Below are 20430 nucleotides of genomic sequence, written 5' to 3'. Positions count from 1 at the left end.
CTTCATTGGGAAATGGGAGTATGTGAAATTGCAGCCTCATTAACTTTTAGGATGTGGAAGTTGATTTTTCTTTTACATGTCAACAATTTCTTAGAGGAAGAAACTGAAAGTTAGAATTGGCACAATCATTTACAAAAGTTAGAGAATAATGTATTCACCCATGCTGGCAAGGCACTGAAATGCACCAAAACCTCCAGGGCCAGGAAGTTAATGTTTTTGCATGTGTAGTGGTCTCTTTTAATTTGTCATAATGGCAGGAACAAATCTGTTAGCATGTAATGGTTCTAATCTATGTAACAAATAATAGTGTGCTAAGCTGACTAGATTCCATCTGTCTATTGAACTATTCATAGCATCTCATTCATCCTGAGCCAATCCATTATTTCTCAATGGCATATATTAATTCTCTAGTATAAGAAAATGTATTACATCATTATGGGAGTCTTCTCTTTTAATATACAAAGTATTCAGTAGGCACTTAGTAGCTAATCACCTCAGGTGGTAATTTATTTTCAAAGTAAGATTAAGGACTTTTCCTGCATTAATATTAGGAGAAACTGGTTAACCTCATATTTCCTTCTTTTTCAATTCCTCTAGCACCATTGCTGAAAATTCAGTTTTAATTAAAAATGCTAAATGTTAAACCAAATCTACTTGCATTTATTTTTATCAAGCTTCATATTTATTCAGTAATAATGGAAAGTATTCTTGACAAAGTTTAGAGTATTAATTTTATTTGGCAACTTTTAATTTTTATTTATTTGTTTTACAAAATCCACTTTCTTTTTTAATGAAATCTATTTAATTATGTACAGGGGTATAGCAACTCTGGTTCTCCAAAAATTTTTTCAAAAGTCAAGTTTTATATTTTTAAAATAAATATTTTGGGGGAAACTAGGTGGTGCAGTGGATAGAGCACCAGCCCTGGAGTCAGGAGTACCTGAGTTCAAATCTGGCCTTAGACACAATTATTATCTAGCTGTGTGGCCTTGGGCAAGCCACTTAACCCCATTGCCTGGCAAAAACTAAAAATAAATGAATGAATGAATAAATAAATATTTTTATTAATAAAATTTATAAATCCATAATTACATGAATGGTAAAATACCCCAAAATGATTTAAGTATACAAAGTTCACTCTCAAGGCTTCACATTCCAAATTGTCTTGACTTTATCTGGGTAGGTCAAGTCAAAAAACAAATAGAGAGAATCATGACTCCATAGTCTCCTGAAGAGAAACGTGTCTGAGGGGTTACAGGAGATGGAGAAAATGACGGATGAGAGAGAGGAGGGAATCCTAAGAGATGGCCAACACAGTCATCCATTAAGCAATATGACAAATGAAATAATTTATTTCAATATGACATAATAACTTTCTTTGCTACTACATTTATTGGCAGTCAGTCTAGATGTTGAATCTCAACATCCTGCCTTTGAGGGATATTGCAAAACTTTAAGGACTTTTCCTTAAATTTTGTTGCACATCTGTATACCAGGTACAAGGCATCATAAGAAAAAGAGTGAAGCAATCAGAGCTAACCTTTAAAAAAACAAAGGAAAATTTAACTCCTGTATTTATTTTGTCTACAGAAGAAATAAGTTGTCTCTAATACAGACTCCACCAAGCATAGGATAAATGTTTGCCAAGGATACAGCATTTTCTCACATTAAATTTTAATTTTTGAATAAAAAAGCAATATTAAAATTTGTTATTAATTGCAAATTAATATGTTGAAATCTAGTTGTTTTCTTTCTTTGCCTATACCTACTCTTATATTCTCATTGTGTGCCTTATGATTTATCATTCCTAGTCACAATTTTTCAAGTGAATTGAAATGAATCTTTGAAACATGTATTCACCAAAAAATTGATAATGATGATGACTTTTTGTTCAATTGCCACTAAAATATTTGAATAGAATATTTTAATTTCTGGACCAAACTGTGCCATAGCATGAAATAGATACTGTGAAGTATTATAAAATTTCAAGGTAAATATAGTAATGTCTCCCATCTCTCAGACAGCAGAGTTTCAACAGTACTCAAATATTTCAAATATTCTTTTATTTACTTGATCCTCTGGTTTGGGTAAAAGACAAATGTGACCTCTTACATTAGTAATTTAAATTATTAAAAATGTCTTCAAATCAAATGCAATTATGAAAAAAAGAGATAATTTAATTATTCGATTCACTTGACTAGTTCATCAATTCAGATAAGAAAAGGGAAATGCAAGATAATTTTTTAATTATTGCTATTTTCATTTTCTCTGACTAGTCAAATAATGTTTCAATATACCTATAGTACTCATGGGAATAGAGTTCATGGCAAGTCAAAAGTTATTTCTGTACCAAACACTGTACAACTCTGAGTTTTACAAAATTTTACGAATAAAGAATGAAGATTGGGAGTGAGCATTGAAACATGTGTCACTTAATTTACTTATTAGGTGATATGACTCTCAAGTCCAGATAACTATCTTACTTTTCTTCTATGCAGTGCTATATTGCCCACTTTCTGGGTATTTTTTTTTCATTTTTTGTTTCTTTTTTTTCTGTTTCCATGAAATTCTTCCTTACCTCCATCTTCTTGAATCACTGATTAATGAAGCACTAAATCATTTCAAGATTCAACTGAAACAAAGTCTTTACACTAGACCTTTCCTGATGATCCTAGTAGCCTTTCTCCAAACTTTGCAGCTATATTTAGTACATACCTAAATCTGTTGAATCTCTGTCCTGTGGCCTTGAGAGCAAGAAATGTTCTTTCTTTCTTTCTTTTGGCTTTTCATTACTAAAACCTAGCACAGCTCCTGGTGGATAGTCTACACTTAATAAATGCTTATTGAGTCATTTTATAGATGATGCATATTTTCAGTCTCTGCTCTACTTAATTTCCTCCACTAGAGCCTTACTTGAAAAAATTATTTTCATATTACTACTTTCTGCATGATAAAATCTACCTTATTAAAAATGATATTTCAGAACTGCACTGACTTTATATTGTCCAGGAGTGAATTCCTTCCAATAATGAATTTTGGAAGCCATCCATTCCCTTTCATCCCGAATTCTTCCTTGTCAATTTTTTGCACAAATGTTCAATAATTGGTACATTTAAAGAATTTGGGATATTCCTCTTAAGTTTAGAGTGACTGTCCATCAATAATTCCATTCTCTGTGTATGTGAATAATCTAACTTCTTTGGAAGCAAATATTTCTGATTTTATTTTTGCCACTTTTCTCATGCATTTCTTGGTTACTAATGATTTAAACCCTACTCACATCTCTTAAATGCCTCCCTATTTCTTTTAGGGTGGCCCTCAGGTTGAATTCTTCAAAATTTTGGTACCTTTTGACTCATCTGTGAAGACCTACAAGAGAGGAACACTTGTTAAAAATGGCTTCTTATTTTATAGGAGAAGTTCGATATCATTACGAGTTATGTATACTTTGCCAAAGATAATCAAGTTCTCTCTCTTTATCTTCTTCATCTCTGGTATAATGTTTGTCAAATATGTGATAGACCAATGGTTGTTTATGTGTGTGTGTGTGTGTGTGTGTGTGTGTGTGTGTGTGTGTATAATCTAGATATCAGACATTATCTACTTTTTTCAATATTCTCAGAAAGATTAAACAATTGACTTAGTCTATCATAGGTTCAACTGTGATAATGGAGCCCATTTGAAAAGCTCTTTAGTGTTCTGGAGATTTACTGAAACAACACAATCTCATTCACAAACCTGAGCTAATAGTGGATCACATTTATAGGGAAGCCCTTCTTCATTTATAATTGTGCTCCATTTATCTTTCATAATTGTGACAAATATCTTTGTTGAGTCACCATCTCTTTGATGCTTAAAAGAAATAACTATATAGTCACTGAATAACTCATCTCTGTTGCTTCAAGTAGTTTTCTATGATTTTGATGTTTCATAATTTAAAGTCTTAAATTAAATTAAAACAAGTTTATAGTTAGCAAAATATTCTTTGCCCTTCTTAGTTAAATGTGTTCTACTGAAAATATATTTTGTGAATGTCTGGCCTTTTCTTTTCTCAAATCCTCAATGCCGCCAATGATGAACTGTGTAGATTATGCTCATTTTTTAAAATGAAAAGATAGGAAATTAAATATGTTGATAATGTGTTGCAAAATAAAGCTGAAGAAAATCACAAAACCATCATGATTGCAGTTTCATATCACCCAAATTCCTTATTCAATAATCTCTTTAATTGCTATTTTTTTCACTCTATTTTGTCTGATATAGGAGATAGTTTTTATCAATCCACTCTGTCACTTATCTTCAATCTTTCCCTGACTACTGACTGTTTTTCCCACTGGCTACCCATATGTCCATGTCTCCCCTGTCCTCCCAAAGTCCTCACTTGATTTTGAAATTATCTCCAATATATTGTTAGATAAATAGGTAGAGAGATAGATATATTGTACATAGATGTTGGCATATTTTCTCCATTATACTGTGTTTATCTGACATAGCTTCTAAGAAAAAATATTCACCTTTAACCAATGAGTAGGCACAAGATTTAATAGGAACACATAAAGTAAGAAGGGACTCTGAAAATGTTCATCACCTACTTATCCAAACCATCAATCAAGCAATACGTATTTAATGCATGCATTTTTATCAAGAATGTTCCAGATACCATGCTTGGTTCTGGGCATGGAACTTCATCATAACCACAGATTCCCCAGTAAAATAGTTAATACAATTATTAGCAACCTCACTTTATGTATGATGAAACCAATCACCAAGTTTAAAAGCTTTATCTCTAATCATGTGGAAATAGTACTTAAATGTTGGAGGCAAGCCCTAAGATCAAGTACCTGCAGATTTCAGGTCCAATACTACAACAGTTATTCCATGCTTTGTTTGAAATCAACTATCATCATCATCATCATCCTCCTCCTCTTCTTCCTTCTTGCTCCTCTTTCTTCCTCTTCTTCTTCTTCTTCTTCTTCTTCCTCCTTCTTCTTCCTTCTTCTTCTTCTTCCTTCTCCTCCTCCTCCTCCTCCTTCTTCTTCCTCTTCTTTCTTCTTCCTTTCATTCCTTCTTTTTCTTCTACTTTTTAAAAATTTATTTATTTATTTTCATCCATTTGCACATGCATATTTTCAAGTGACAAAATTTTCTTCCCTTGCCACTCACTCCCCTCAGCAGTGGAACAGAAGGTTAACATTGTACATACATATTTTGATAAACATATTGGCAGATTGATATTATTTTTGATAGGAAGAATTAGGATTAAGGGAAAGAGATACATAATAGATAATTTTTATAAAGTGTTCAACAGATTCTGGAAGGTTGTTTTTTTGTGTGTCTGTGTGTTTGTGTTTTATTTTGTTTTATTTTTCTTCTTCTGGATGGGGATAAAATAGTCTATTGCCAGACTAATGCAGTTGTCCTTCTGGAGTTGCTGCTTCCATAAAGTTTGTTTATCTCACAAAGCTGTTGTTGATGTGCACATTGTTCTCTTGGCTCTTCTCCCTTTGCTCAGCATCAGATCCCATAAGTCATTCCATGTTTCTCTAGAGTCTGACCATTTATGGTTTCTTATAGAACAATAGTATTCTGTAGTATTCATTATTATAACTTGTTTAGGCATTCCCCAATTGATGGGCAGCCTGTCAATTTCCAATTCTTTGTCACTACAAAAAGAGCTGCTATGAGTATTTTGGAACATGTAGGACTTTTCCCATTTTTTATAATTTCTTCTGGATATAGAACTAGAATTGGAATTGATGGGTCAAAGGGTATGAGCAGCTTTATTGTTCTTTGGGCATATTCCATATTGTTCTTCAGAATGATTGGATCCAAACGCAATTCCACCAACAATGCATTAATGTCCCAATCCTCCCACATCCTTTCCAATTATTGATCATTTTCCCTTTTTTTCTCATCTTGGCCAATCTGATGGGTGTGAGATGATTCCTCATTTTTATTTTAATTTGCATTTTTCTAATCAATAATGATTTGGAGCATTTTCATATGATTATATATAATTGTAATTTCTTCATTTGAAAACTGTCTCTTCAAATCCTTTGACCCTTTATTAATTTGGGAATGACTTGTGACCTTATAAATTTGATGCAATTCTCCATTTATTTTAGAAATGAGACCTTTATCAGAACTCCTGATTGTGAAGATTGTTTCCCAGCTTTCTGCTTTCCTTCTAATTCTGCAACATTGATTTTATTAGTGTAAAACCTTTTTTAATTTAATATAGTGAAAATCATTCATTTTGAAGTTTATAATGTGCTCTAATTCTTGTATGATCATAAATTTATCCCTTTTCCACAGATCAGATAGACTATTTTTTGTCTATTAATTTATTAGTGGCATCAAATAATAGATTATTTACTGCATTTTCTTTTGAACCTATCCTAATCCACTGATCCATTACTCTATTTTTTTTTTAACCAGTGCCAGGCAGTTTTGATGACTGCTGCTTTATAATATAATTTTAGATCTGGTTGACATGGGCCACCTTCCTTTACATTATTTTTCATCAGTTCCCTTGCTATTCTTGCCCTTTCATTGCTCCGGATAAATTTTGTTACTAATTTTTTTTTAGCTCAATAAAGTAGTTATTTGATAGTTTGATTGCTATGGCACTGAATAATTTAATTTATGTAGAATTGCCATTTTTCTTATATTAGCTCAACGTAACCGTGAACATTTGACATTTTTCCAATTATTTAGATCTGTCTTTATTTGGCTGAGAGCTTTCTTATTGCATTTATAATTATTTCTGGATTTGTCTTAAGAGGTAGATTCCCAGGTATTTAATGTTGTCTACAGTAATTGTAAATTGAATTTCTCTTTTCTCTTTCTTGCTCTTGGGCTGATGATTTATGTGGGTTTCTTTTATGTCTTGCTAATTTTCTGAATTTGTTAATTGTTTCAAGGAGTTTTTAGATGATTTTCTCAGATTCTTTAGGTATACAATCAAATCATCTGCAAAGAGTGAAAGTTTTGCTCCTCTTTGCCAATTCTGATTCCTTCAATTTCTTTTTCTTCTCTTACTGCTACTGCTAGCATTTCTAATACCATATTGCATAGTAATAATGATAATTGGCATCCTTGTTTCACCCCTAATTTTATTGGAAATAGTCCTAGTTTATTTCCATTAAACAAAATATTTGTTGATGGTTTTAGATCGATACTATTTATTATTTTAAGGAAAGCTCCATTTATTCCTAAACTTTCTAGTGTTTTTAAATGGATGTTGTATTTTATCAAAGGATTTTTCAGTATCTAATTTCTAATACTATATTGAATAGTAATTTTGATATTGGGCATCCTTATTTCACCCCTTATTTTATTGGAAATGCTCTGAGTTTATTCCAATTACTTATAATATTTGTTGATGGTTTTGGATAGATACTAATTATTCTTTTAAGGAAAACTCCATTTATTCCAAAATTTTCTAGTATTTTAATAGGAATAGATGTTGTATTTTATCAAAGGCTTTTTCACCATCTATTGACATAATCATATGATTTCTGTTGTTTTTGATACTGATATGTTTAATTATGTTGAGTGTTTTCCTAATGTTGAACCATTCCTGTCTATCTTGTATAAATCTTACCTGATCATGGTTTATTATCCTAGTAAAAATTTGATGCAGTTTCATTGCTAAAATTTTATTTAAAATTTTTGCATCAACATTGATTAGGTAGATTGGTCTATAATTTTCTTTGGCTGTTCTGGTTCTTCCTAGTTTAAGTATCAGCACCTTGTTGGTGTCATAAAAGGAGTTTGGCAGAACTTCTACTATTTTTTTAAATAGTTTATCTAGAATAGGAATTAATTGTTCTTTAAATGGTTAGTAGAATTCACTTGTAAATCCATCTGGAACTGGAAGTTTTAGGGAGTTTATTAATGGTTTCTTCAATTTCTTTTTCAGAAATAGTATAATTTATTTCCTCTTCTGTTAATCTGGGCAGTTTATATTTCTGTAATATTCATCCATTTCACTCAGGTTATCCAATTTAGTGACATATAGTTTCACAAAATAGTTCAAATTATCTCTTTACTTTCTTCTTCATTCATGGTTAGTTCACCCTTTTCATTTTTTGATGCTGGTAATATGGTTATCTTCTTTCCTTTTTTAAAATCAAATTAGTCAATATTTTGTATATTTCTTTGGCTTTTTCATAAAATCAACTCAGTTTCATTTCTGAGATCAATATTTTCTTACTACCTTTTTAAAAATTTTATTTATTTTAGGTAATAGAATCAAGTGACTTGCCCAGGATCACACAACTGGACAGTTTTTAAGTGTCTGAGATGACATTTGAACTCAGGTTCTCTTGACTCCAGGGCTGATGATCTATCCATTGTGCCACCTAGCTGCCCCTACTTTTCTTACTATCTTACTTGAAATTCTATTAATCTCTCTTCCTTGAGTTTCAGAAGTTCTAATTTGGTATTTAATTGGGGATCTTTGATTTATTCTTTTTCTAGATTTTTTATTTGCATACCCAATTCATTGATCTCTTCCTTCTCTATTTTATTCATTACCAATGGTGCCTTTCAAGAAGATGTAGTTTCCTTCCTTATCCCTTTTAATGAGATTGATTTTTGCTTTTTTTTCTTTATCTCAGATTAGACTCACTACAGCATACCTTTTATTTACTTCAGCTGAAGCACAATATATTTTGTGCCAACCTTTTACCTTTACCCTGTGTGTATCTCTCTGCTTCAGATGTGTTTCTTGTAAACAACATATTGTATGATTCTGATTTTTAAACCATTCTGCCATCCACTTCTATTTTATGGTGTAATTAATCCCGTTCACATTTATAGTTGAGCTTACTAATTCTGTATTTCCTTCCATGCTATCTTTATCCCTTTATATTTATCTTTTTCCTTTTCTCTTATTCCTCCTCAACAAAATTTTCCTACCTTTTTCCTTTGACTTTTCTTTTTAAAATTTAACTTTCAGGTTACTTTCACTTATATCTTCCCTTTCCTTTTATCAGTCCCTTCTTCTCTTATCTTTCCCTTTCCCTTTCCCTTTCCCAGTCTCCCCCACCCCCTTCCCTGTACATTAAGTAAGATTTTTAAACTCAATGTATTTATTCCTTCTCTGCGATAAGTCTATTGAATAGAATTTACTCAGCGTTTAGATTCTCTCTTCTTTCCCTCTAAAATTATAAATCTTTATGTCTCTTCCCTTGGTGTTATTATTCACTCTTAATACTCTTAACCAGGTATCATCAATCACAGTTTTATTATTTGATTGCTTGATAAGCTCACATTGTTATCAAGATAACATCACTTGATTGTCTGATAAGCAGCTTTGACTCAAATTGCATCCAATTATTGTTATCATAATCATTTTTTTTTTACCTTACCACCTTTTCAGGTATCTTTCAAGTGCACACAATCCTCTTCATGAACCAAAGGATCATCCAAAGTCATAGCATTTCTTGAATTATTTGTGCCCCTCCCCCCAGGCCTATTTTCTCTAACACTTTACACCCCCCCTCTCCCAGCCAGGGTCACAGTATTTAACCTATGGTTAAGTGAAGCAAGGTCTATTTTCATTCACATTTTGCCTCCCTCCCTCTGCATCCAGGATACTTAACACTTTGTTAAGTAAAGCAGTCTACTTTTTCTCAAACCCCCCACCCAGGGTATTTAACAACTTAAGTGAAACACCCTTTTAGTCAAACCCTGACCTAGTTAACTGCAAGAATCTTAAAGATCTCTAAGTACTGGGATGCTCTGAAGGTCTCACCTGAGAAAGTTACAAATGATTTAAGTTACAGACACACTGACTCGGGTCCTCACAGTTTTTGGTGCCCCCATTAAACAAGGTGCTAAAAACAGTGTGGGGATTAAAGTGGGTCAAAGGATAATGAGAAACTTGTTTAAATTTAACACCACTTCTTTTCTTCAGGGCTTTTTTCTCAAATTTAGGCATGTTATCCTGGACCTCTTCAATGTAGAGATAAGATCCAATTATACCCATATCCTTGAGATTCATTCTCTTCAATTATATCCTATTCTTTAATTACCCTGAGATGTATAATTCTAAAGAATTAGAAGTGTTATATCTTCCTTTTTTAGGACCGATGGTCTTGACCAACATTTGTTTCATTTTGTTTTTTCCTTCCCCTTTTCATTTAACCTTTTTTATGCAACTCTTGAGTTGTATTTTTCTCTGTTCAGTTCTGGTATTTATGTCAGGAAATTCTGGAAGACCTCTATTTCATTGAAGATCCATCTTTTCCCCCTGACAGCATATGCTGAGTTTTGCAAGCTAGCACATTTTGGTGGTAATCCCAGGTCCTTTGTTCTCTGAAATATGCTATTCCAGGTTTTCCTGTTCTTCATTGCTGAGGTTGATAGGTCTTATGTGAGTCTGATTGTGTTTCCTTTGTATTTGATTTGCTTTCTTCTTTGCTGCTTGCAGTATTCTCTCCTTTATTTGAAAGTTCTGGAATTTCATTTTTACAGCCCTTGAAGTTTTTATCCTGGAGTCTCTTTCTGAAGGGGTTTTGTTGATTCCTTCAATGTTTATATTGTTATTTTATTCTAGTAGATTTGGACAGTTTTCCCTTATAATTTTTGTGTGATATTTTCCAGGTTCTTTTCTTGATCCAGGCTTTCTAGGAGTCTGATGATGCATACATTGCCCCTCCTGAATCTAGTTTCCAGGTCATTCATTTTCCCTAAAAGTTACTTTTCATTTTCTTCAAATTTTTCAGCCTTTTGATTTTGTTCAATGGAATCTTAATAGTCAGCCAATTTTTAGGGTTTTATTTTTTCAATTGTTTCCTTTTCCAGTTGGTTATTTTTACTTTTAACAGAATTGATTTCTTTGATCAATTTTTCATAATTTTTAGCATGACTTTCATTTCTTTTTTCCATTTTTCTTCTTCCTCTCTCCTTTGGTTTTTAATTTTTTTTAAAGCACTTTGATGAGTTTTTGTATTTGAGTCCAATTTATAGACTGTTTTGATACTTCCCCCGTGACTGATTTTTCACTGCTTTCTTCTTCGGACATGGAATTGTTATCATCTTTTTCTGTAAAGTATTTTTCTATAGTGAGAACTCTTTTAGCTTCTTTTATTTATCTTTGTTGTTGTAGTTCTGCTCCTGGGGTATAGAGAGTATAGATCCAAGTGGGTTTTTTGTCATTGTTGTTGTTGTTGTTTGGTTTTGGTTTTGGTTTTTGGTTTTGTTTGGAACTGGGATCTGATCCCTGAATTGTTTTTGGCCAATATGTTACCTATGCCGTCCAGGTCTTGCTTTACTAGAGGGTTTTGTTTTTTTTTTGTAAATTACTCCTTTATGTCCAGGTTCTGACTTAACAGTGATTTGTTGCTGACCCAGTCCTGTCTCTTACCCCAGAGTGCTCAGGATTCAGACTTTGGTTGGGGTTGGGGTCCATCTTCCTGACTTGCTCTCTAGCTACAGGGACCAATGCTATTGTTATGCTGTCAGGACCTGGATTGCACTGTGGCTAAAAGCCTCCTGTTGTCTTTCCCACACTCCTGCCTACAGGACTTTAGTTCCCCCTTTCCCCCAAAGAGATAGAAGATCCTTCATGATTTTTGTAGTTGAAAACTTCTTTGAAGCTTCACTTTTTCTTTGTGGGATGTGTAAGTTTGAATGTCAGAATAGAGGCTTCATTTATCTTTATTAAAGCTCTGGGAGCATAATAGTTTAATGCTGCCATCTTGGCTCCACCCCAGAAGAAATTTTCTTCTTCTTCATCTCTTTCTTCCCCACCCAGTAGTGGTATTCCTGGGTCAAAAGATAAGCACATTTTTTATTATTTTTGCAGGGCATAATTCCAAATTGCTCTCCAGAAAGCATGGATCAGTTCACAACTCCACCAACAATATATTAGTGTCCCAGAATTCCCACAACCCCTCATATATTAATCATGATACTTTCAAGTCATATTGGCAACTCTGAATGGTGTAAGTTAGTAGCCCAGAGCTCTTTTAATTTGCATTTCTCTAATCAATAATAATTTAGATCAATTTTTATGTTTTATATGATTTTGTCTGAGAATGGCCTTTCCATATCCTTTGACCATTTATTAATTGGGGAATGACTTTTTTTTTCATCTCCATTCTTATTTTTGCAAAGCAATGGGGTTAAGTGACTAAGTGACTTGATCAGGGTCACAAAGCTAGACTGGATTTGAACTGAGGTCCTCCTGATTTTAGGTCTGGTGCTCTATCCAATGCACTATCTGGCTACCTCTTGTCATCTTCTTTAGATTAAATACTCCACAAAGTCCCTTCAGTCATATCCTGAAATGATCAAATTTCAAGTCCCTTCACCATCCTGATCACTTTCTTTTGGACATACTCAAATTTGTCAGTTATTTTTTTAAGATGTAAATATTTGAGTGGAAAACAGCATGTACTCTAGATGTTGTAGATTATGTATTTTTGAATTTAACTAGTATGCTCTGTGTTACTTACTTAGAGGTAAGAGGAATACATCTGTTCCTTAGAGCTCAGATGCAGCCCTGTCAAATTGGAATATATTTTTTCTTCTACTACCAGAGGTTTATTATAACAGACTATGTTTTACCCATCTGACTAATGCCCCATTTCTATTTAACCATTTTTTCAAATGAATATTTATTTCAATGATATAGTAACTACAATATTCTCCCCAATAACTCAGGGAGCATACCTTCCCCATACCATTTTACCCCATTAGTAGTGTAAGTTTAAATTTTAGCTTAGTTCCTATATAATGGTGGGTTTTTTCCCTATCAAGTTCATTTCTAAAGGTGGCCTTACTGCAGGGTAAGGCTTAATCTCAGCTACCAATGGAGGTAGTTTTAAGGGTCACTACCACCATAGTTTATTCCTTGCCTTTGGAGTTGTAGATGTTTAATTGATTCTGAAACACAGACTCTGAATACCAAGATGTTAAAGAGATTACATTTTTGGACTTCTTTGACTTCTCCAGTTGCACTCTTACTGAATTTTTTTGACTTTTCCTTGGCAGTCAGCAGGTACTTTCCTCCCTTGCCCCTTCTTCATTCTTTTGTGTGTTGCCTTCTCTTGTTCAATTGTAAACTTCTTCAGGGTAGAGAAAGGATATTTAAAAATACCTGTATGTGTAGTGTTTAGGAGAGTGCCTGGCAAATAATAAAGCTTAAAAAAAGTTTCTTAATTGTTTGATAGACCTTTCAAACTAACAGTGTTGTAGGCTTCAATTTACTTCCCCTAAAAGAAAAAAAGTAAAACAAATCCTGAGGACCACAACCTATTTCTCATGAGTAAATGATCTTGATGGACAGATGGATCCAAATTCTCTCTACCTAAAACATATCTTTTTTTAAATTATAGAAATATTGTATTTGTTTTTCCATCTACATAAAATGGTAATTTTTTTACTAATCCTTTTTTTTGTAAGGTTTTGAGTTTAAAATTTTTCTCCTTCCTTACCTTCACTCCCCTCTTCTCCAAGCAGAAAATAATCTGACATAGGTTTTATATTTGCAACCATGCTAAACATAGATAAAAACTGAACATGTTTGAGACAAGAATCAGATCCAAAAGGAAGAAAGAAAACATTAGAGATAACAAATTTACATAAGACAACTTTTAAAGATTGAAAATTATGTGCTTTTGTCTTCATTTAAATTCTGCAGTTCCTTCTCCAGATTCAGATATAATCTTCCATCAAAAGACCCTTAAATTGCCTGATTGTACTGCTGAAATGAACAACTTCATCATGGTTGATCATCATCCTATGCTATTGTGAGTGTGTAAAATGTTTTTCTGGTTCTGTTCATCTCACTCAGCATCATATAGCACATTTTCTTTAGCCATTTCCAAATTATGGGAATCCCCCTGATTTCCAATTCTTCGCCATTACAAAAAAGAGCTGTTATGATTATTTTTGTCCGTGTCATTTTTGTCCATTTTACCCTTTTTCCATGATCTCTTCCCGATATAGACCCAGTAGTGGTATTCCTGGGTCAAAGGATAAGCACATTTTTAAAATTATTTTTGAGGGGCATAATTCCAAATTGCTCTCCAGAAAGCATGGATCAGTTCACAACTCCACCAACAATATATTAGTGTCCCAGAATTCCCACATCCCCTCATATATTAATCATGATACTTTCAAGTCATATTGGCAACTCTGAATGGTATATGTTAGTAGCCCAGAGCTGTTTTAATTTGCATTTCTCTAATCAATAATAATTTAGATCAATTTTTATGTTTTTTTATGTTTTTGTCTGAGAATGGCCTTTCCATATCCTTTGACCATTTATTAATTGGGGAATGACTTTTTTTTTATAAATTTAACTGAGTTCTCTCTATATATTTTAGAAATGTCATTTGTCAGAAACACTAGGTGTAAAAATCGTTTCCAATTTACTATATGCCTTTCAATCTTCATTGCAGTGGTTTTCTTTGTGCAAAAACTTCTTAATTTAATATAATCAAAATTATCCAGTTTGTTTTTTATAATTTTCTCTATCTCATTGGCCACAAAATTCTCCCCTTTCCATTAATTTAACAGGTAAACTATTCCTCATTCTCCTAATTGGCTTATAATATTATCTTTTATATCTAAATCTTGCATCCATTTTGACTTTATCTTTGTATAGGTTGTGAGGTGTTGGCCTTTTCCTAGTTTCTGCCATAACTATCTTCTGGTTTTCCCAGCAATTTTTATCAGAGTGAGTTCTTATCCCAGAAGCTGGAATTTTGGAGTTTATCAAACAGTAAATGACTATAACCATTTTCTACAGACTCTTTTGAACCTAATCTGTTTCATTGATCTTTCACTCTATTTTTTACCAGTTCCAGACACTTTTGATGATTGAAGTTTTATAATCTAATTTTAGATCTGGTTTGACTAGACCACTTTCTTTTGCATTTTTTTTCATTAATTCCCTTGATATTCTTGACCTTGTTTCCTCCATATGAATTTAGTTATTTTTTTCAAGCTCTCTAAAATAATGTTTTCAGAGTTTGATTGGTGGCAGTAAATGAGTAATTTAATTTAGAAAGAATTGACATTTTTATTATAATATTAACTCAGCCCACCCATGAGCAATTGATATCATTTCCAGTTATTTAAATATGATTTTTATTTGTGTGAATAGTGTTTCATAGTTGTTTTCTTAGAGTTTCTGGGTCTGCCTTGACAGGTAGATTCACAAATATTTTATATTGTCTGAAGTTGTTAGTAATAAATAGACATACTGAGGGTTTATCTAAATTTATTTTATATCCTGCTAAAGTTGCTAATTGTTTTCAGTAGGTTTTTTAGATGATTTTCTAGCATTATTTAGGTATACTATCACATCATCTGCAAAGAATGAGAGTTTTGTTTATTACTGATTCTAATTCCTTCTACTTCTTTTTCTTTTATTGCTATAAAGGTATCATTTCTAATACAATATTTAATAATAGTGGAAATAACAGGCATCCTTTTTCATCCTTGATCTTACTGGGAATGCTTCTGTTCTCTCCATTATATATAATGATTGATGATGATTTCAGATAGATGCTGCTTATCATTTTAAGGTACACTCCATTTATTCCTATTCTCACTAGTGTTTTTAGAATGTATGAGCACTGTACTTTGTTAAAGGCTTTTTCAGCAACTTTTGAGATAATCATATGGTTTCTGTTATGTTTGTTATTGATATAGTCAATTAAGCTGATAGTCTTCCTAATATTGAACCCAGCCTGCATTCCTGGTATAAATTCTTCATGATCATAGTGCATTATCCTAGTGATAACTTGCTGTAATTGCTTTGTTAATATTTTAAAAAAAATTTGCATCCATATACATTAGGGAAATTGATCAATAATTTTCTTTCTCGGTTTTTGACTCTTCCTGGTTTAAGTATCAGCACCATATTGGTGTCACAGAAGGAATTTGGCATAGTTCATTCTGCTCCTATTTTTTCAAATAGTTTTTATAGAATGTTTGATAGAATTCATTTGTAAATCCATCTGGCCCTGGAGATTATTTTTTTCTTAGAGAGTTCATTGATAATTTCTTGAATTTCTTTTTCTGAGATAGGACATTTAAGGATTTAATTTTCCCTTCTTTTAACTGGGCAATTTATATTTTTGTAAATATTCACCCAATTCACTTAGATTATCAAATTTAATGCCATACAGTTTGACAAAATATTTCCAAATTATTTCTTTAATTTCCTCCTCATTGGTTGTGAATTCACCTCTTTCATTTTTGATACTAATAATTTTGTTTTTCTTTCTTATTTTTAGTCAAATTAACCAAATGTATCGATTTTACTCTTTTTTTCATAAAACCAACTCTTTAGTTTTATTTATTAGCTTAACAGTTTCCTTGCTTTCAATTTTATTAATTTTATCTTTTATTTTCAGAATTTCTAATTTGGTATTTCATTGAGGATTTTTAATTTGTTCTTTCTCTAACTTTTTTAGTTGCATGCTTATTTCCTCAGAATTTTTAAATCTCCTCATTATTTTATTCATATAAGCAGTTAGAGATATGATATTTCTTTATTAGGAAATGATATATTTCCTAATAACTGCTTAGACTATATCCCATAAGTTTTGATATAATGTGTTGTTATAGTCATTGTCTTAGATGAAATCATTAATTCTTTCTATCATTTGTTACTTGATCTTCTCATTCATTAAAATTAGGTTTTTTGTTTCCAATTAGCTTTAGGCCTATCTCTACTTGGCCCTTTATTTAACATGATTTTTACTGCATCATGGTCTGAAAAGAATACATCCAATTTTTCTGTCTTTAAACATTTCCTTATGAGGTATTTATTTCCCTTAATACAAGGACAAATTTTGTGTAGGTGCCATGTACTGCAGGAAAAAAAAAGTGTATTCTTTTTTATTCCCATTCAATTTTTCTGCAGAAGTATATTATATCTAAGTTTCCTAGCATTCTATTCACCTCCATAGTTTCCTTTTTGCTTAACAGATGGTTATATTTACCTAATTCTGAGAGAGGGAGGTTGAGGTTCCCACCAGTAGTTTTGCTATCTATGTCTTCCTGTAACATTCACTTTCTCTGATAAGAAATTGGATACATATCTAGTATTAAAATTACTTCATTTTCTATGGCATCTTTTAGGAGGATTTGGATTCCTTCCTTATCTTTTTAAAATGAAATCTATTTTTGCAACTGCTTTGTCTGAGATAAGGATTGCTACCCTTAATCTTTTCACTTCAGCTGAAGCATAATACATTCTGCTCCAGTCATTTACTCTGTTTGCTTATCTCAGCTACAAATGTGTTTCTTGCAAGCAGAAAACTGTGGGATTCTGATTTTTAATCCATTCTGCTATCTGCTTCCATTTCATGGGAGAGTACATTCCATTCTCATTCAAAGTTAACTCTTTATTACCCTCCATACTATCTCCCTCCCACTTGTATTTTTTCCCTCATTGTACCTTATCCTTCCTCCACAATATTTTGCTTCTGAATACTACCTCCCTTATATCTACCTTCCTTTTACTTTTCTCTTTCCTTTTTCTTTCTTTTTCTTAGTTCCCTTCCTTCTGTCAGTCCTTCATCTCCTCTTCCCCTCCTCCCCCTCCCCCTCATAATACTTTAAAGATAAGATAAATTTCTAAACTCAACTGGGTGTATATATTAATCCCTTTTGGGGGCAAAGCTGAGAAGAGTAAGATTCAGGCAGTTCTCACCTTCTTCCTTCTTCCCTCTGTTACAATAGGTCTTTGAAGCTATTCATGGGATAAAATTTTCAAGCTCCCTCTTTCTCCTGTCTTTTTATCATTCCTTCTTTTTTAGTGAAATACACACACACACACACACACACACACACATACACACACACACACACACACACACACATATGAATCATTCAATCTAAGACATGGACATATTATAGGATATTGATTTGATTTTTTTTTTTGCAAGGCAAGTGGGGTTAAATGGCTTGCCCAAGGCCACACAGCTAGGTGATTATTAAGTGTCTGAGACTGGATTTGAACCCAGGTACTCCTGACTCCAGGGCCAGTGCTTTATCCACTGCACCACCTAGCTGCCCCATATTGATACCTTCAACCTAAAGTTATTTCCTCTAATAGAATTTATATTCTCAAGAGTTAGGAGAATCTTCCTCCCATGTGTTGATGTAATCAGTTTATTCTTATTGAATAACACTTTTTTTTCTTTACTTCTGTTTTTTTTCATGAATCTCTTGAGTTTCCTGCTTGAAGATAAAATTTTCAGTTTAGCTCTGCTCTTTTTATCAGGAATGATTGAAAGTCACCTATTTCTTTAAATGTCTTTTTACCCTAAAAGAGAAGGCTCAGTTTAGATCGATGATGGATTCTTTGTTGTAATCCAAGCTCCCTTGCCCTGTGGAATATCATATTCCAGGTCCTTTGATCCTTTAATGTTGATGCAACTAGGCCTTATGTAATCCTGACTGGCTCCTTGGGATTTGAATTGTGATTTTTTTTTTCTGACTTGTACGATTTTCTCCTTGTTCTATTAATTCTGGAGTTTGGTGAAAATATTTCATAGTGTTTTCATTTTGAATCACTTTGAGGAGGGTATTGATGGTTTCTTTCAATGCCTATTTTGTCCTCTGTTCCCAGGATAATAGGGAAATTCTCCTTAACTATATATCCTGATTATGGATTCCTGGTTTCTTTATGTTTTTGTTGTTTTTCAAGATTTTGGAAAATCCTATGATTCTTAAATTTTCTTTCCTGGATCTATTTTCCATTGATGAAGTTTACATTTTCTTCTTTTTTTATTTTGTTTAACAAATTCTTGGTATCTCATGAAGTCATTGTTTTCCACAGATTCCAATTTTTTTAAGAGAAGAATTGCCTTCATTTACCTTTTGCATCTCCTTTTCCAATTGGTCAATACTATTTTTGACGGAACTGTTAGACTTTTCCATTTGCCCATTGTGTTTTGGGAAGTCATTTTCTTTTTGAATTTGTCCAATTGTATTTTAAAAGATTTTTTTTAGCTGTAAAATATTAATTTTGTCTTGCATTTATTTTCCCAATTTTTACATTTAATTTTTAAACTCCTTTTGATCTCTTCTAAGAAATCTTTCTTGACTAGAGATCAATTCATACTCTCCTCTGAATTTTCACATAGACTGTCCCTTCTGTCCTCCTTTTCTGAAATAGTATCCTTATCTCCAAGGTAATAAACAATTGACTCTGCTTTGGGCTGGCCTCTCTTCATTTTGGATGTTAGTTTTTCCTAAGGTCCTTGTGTGGGGGAAAGGGTTGCTTAACAGACCTGAAGTACTGAGATTTCCCAGAGGCCTTGTTCACTGGAGTAAGGAACTCTAATGAGTTACTCAGTTGACCCTCTGGTAAGGAACTAGAATCTTTCTCTGGATTGTCTGTGTTGGAAGTATTAGAGGCCCACTCCCTAGGTCTGGGGCTGGATCTGGGCTTTTCTCACACTAGGGTAGAGCAGCAGTATTAGAAAAGCAAGGGTATCTCTCTAGGTAATCAGGACTGAGGAAGATCTGAGGTCCACACCTGAACCTTGGGACCAGGTATGAACAACTGGGGCTTTTGCTGTTTTTGAACTGGAGAAAATCAGACAGCAGAGCCGTCCAGATGAGTGTCTGGTTTCTCTCTGCCAAATTGGTTGGAAGTCCCCATGATATCTTTCTAAATGTTGAGAGCAAAGGAATCATCAAGTATAGCAGGTTCCCAATCCTTTCATACAGGGAAGTTTTATGATCAGGTTGATTGTGGTATGCACATGAACCAGACCACAGTCACCCTAATATGTGTACATCATGCTTTCCACTGCAAAATATAGCTCCATAAGGACAAAGAACTGCTTCCTTTTTGCTCTTGTTTCCAAGTGAATTGCACAAAGTATATGTTATACGATTTTGAATTGATAAGCAATTCAATAGAACCATCACTTTTCTCATTGCAGAAAAATTTCTTTCACTTAGTGAAACCTAAGATGGGTTAGTTTATTTTGGTAAGCACATCACAACTCAGAGTTAACTTTATAATCAATGGAAACAACTGGAATAATGTAATCTTGTAGAACAGAGATGTCAAACATGGAGCCTTATATCCTATAACAATCCACAGAACAATTCATACTAGTTTAAAATGAATTTGGGATATATTTAGAAAAATAAAACAAATCAATAAAATATAGATAATATTAATTTGACCAAAGGAATGCTTTTACATTTTAATGGCTGTTGTTTCTATTTGAGTTTGACATCACATGTAGGATGAAAAGTAACTATATTTACTATGAGAGGATAAATATACATTTCAACTTCTTTTCTTTGATAACAAGGGAATTACCATCATCATTAATTTTTCAGAATTTCCAATTTGGTATTTCATTGAGGTTTTTTAATTTGTTCTTTCTCTAACTTTTTTAGTTGCATGCTCAGCCCCTCAGAATTTTT

This window comes from Macrotis lagotis, chromosome 6 (assembly GCF_037893015.1).
Source record: "Macrotis lagotis isolate mMagLag1 chromosome 6, bilby.v1.9.chrom.fasta, whole genome shotgun sequence".
NCBI classification, from domain to species: domain Eukaryota; kingdom Metazoa; phylum Chordata; class Mammalia; order Peramelemorphia; family Peramelidae; genus Macrotis; species Macrotis lagotis.
Note: the sequence above shows the minus strand (reverse complement) of the source record.